We start from the raw sequence: 1,786 nt of genomic DNA on the forward strand, positions 1-1,786 counted from the left end.
ACGAACTCCATCGATGGACTGCGAGTAAAGTACTACTCAAATGTATCCATGGCGAAGTAACAGTAAGGGTTATGGCCGATACACACGAAGGCGCCGGTGGTAACCATTCGGGTGGACGCGCATTAGCAATCAAAGTGAGAAGCCTGGGCTTTTTCTGGCCGACGATGAACGCAGATTGCGAGTCCTACGCCAGAAGCTGCGACAAGTGTCAACGGCACGCACCAAGCATCCATTGTCCAACTGAAATGTTACAAACGACAGTCGCACCGTACCCATTCATGCGATGGGCAATGGATATCATAGGACCTCTTCCCTGCTCCCGCCAGTGGCGTTTCATTCTCGTCCTCACTGATTACTTCACCAAATGGATCGAAGCTGAAGCCTACGCTCAAGTCACCGACAAAGAAGTCTGCGGGTTCGTCTGGAAAAGCATCATCTGCCGCCACGGTCTACCGTACGAGATCGTTACCGATAATGGATCACAGTTCATGTCGGGCAACTTCAAGGAGTTTTGCAGCAGATGGAACATTCGTTTGAGCCCCTCTACCCCTCGTTACCCACAGGGAAACGGCCAAGCGGAGTCCTCCAACAAGCTCATCATCGACGGCATTAAGAAACGATTAGACCTAAAAAAGGGTCATTGGGCCGACGAACTCGACAGAGTTCTATGGAGCCACCGCACAACACCACGAGGGTCGACCAAATCGACACCTTTCTCTCTCGCAAATGGTGTCGAGGCTATGGCTCCCGCAGAAGTTAACATTTCAAGCCTCCGACGGTCGAAAATGCCCCAGTATGTCGAACTCAACAAGGAGATGCTGCTTGACGCCCTTGATGAAATTGAAGAACGACGGGACTAAGCTTTACTGCGAATCTAAAACTATAACCATCAGATTGAGAGTTACTACAACAAAAAGGTCCGAGCCAGACCCCTTGAACTCGGCGACTTCCTCATGCGCAAAGTGTTCGAGAACACTAAGGAGCCGAACGCCGGCAAGCTCGACACTAGGTGGGAAGGACCTTACAAAATCATCAAAGTGGTGAAACCAGGAGTCAACCGACTTCAAACGTCGAGCGGAGAAGAAGTGCCCAGAGTATGGAACTCAATGCATCTAAGACGCTTCTACCCCTAAAAAAAAAACGAGTAGATGCACCTCCGCGGTCACTTCTACTCGACCGAGTAAATGTGCTTCCAAGACTCAGTCTCTTGTTTTCAAAGTAGAAAAACGCGTCTACACGTTATCTCAATCGAAACATGACATCGACAAGAACTGAACAAAGTCTCTTAGCGGGTTGTGTCGTTATCTATTTGCAAAAGCCAAAGGTCGAGGATCTATTGTCTTTAGGCGAACATATCGCAAAAACTCTAAAGATAACTGAAATTCACTTAGGCAAATTGCAAGTACAGATTAAGGACACAACAACCCGCAAATCTAAATATTCTGCTTGAAAACAGCAACTTGCCGATAAAATAAAAGTACCGTCTAGTAATGCAACAACATGGTCTATCAAGACCACAAACACAAAAAGAAAAGAAGACATAGATAAAGCGTCAAGGCGCAGAATCTTGACCGATCTCCTCCGACGTCCCAAGAACAGAAGGACCGACTGGGTCTTCAGCAACAGTCGGGTCTTCCACCCGAGTAGGAATAGAGACAAGAGAGTCCACAACAGGAGGCGGAGGAGCATCTCTATTCCCGACTTCTTCGGTCTTCTCTTCCTCGACGGGTTGCAACGAAGACGTCTCCTCGACTCTATCGTCTTCCTCCTCTTCACCTTCTCGTCC

This window comes from Brassica oleracea, chromosome C1, assembly GCF_000695525.1.
Source record: "Brassica oleracea var. oleracea cultivar TO1000 chromosome C1, BOL, whole genome shotgun sequence".
NCBI classification, from domain to species: domain Eukaryota; kingdom Viridiplantae; phylum Streptophyta; class Magnoliopsida; order Brassicales; family Brassicaceae; genus Brassica; species Brassica oleracea.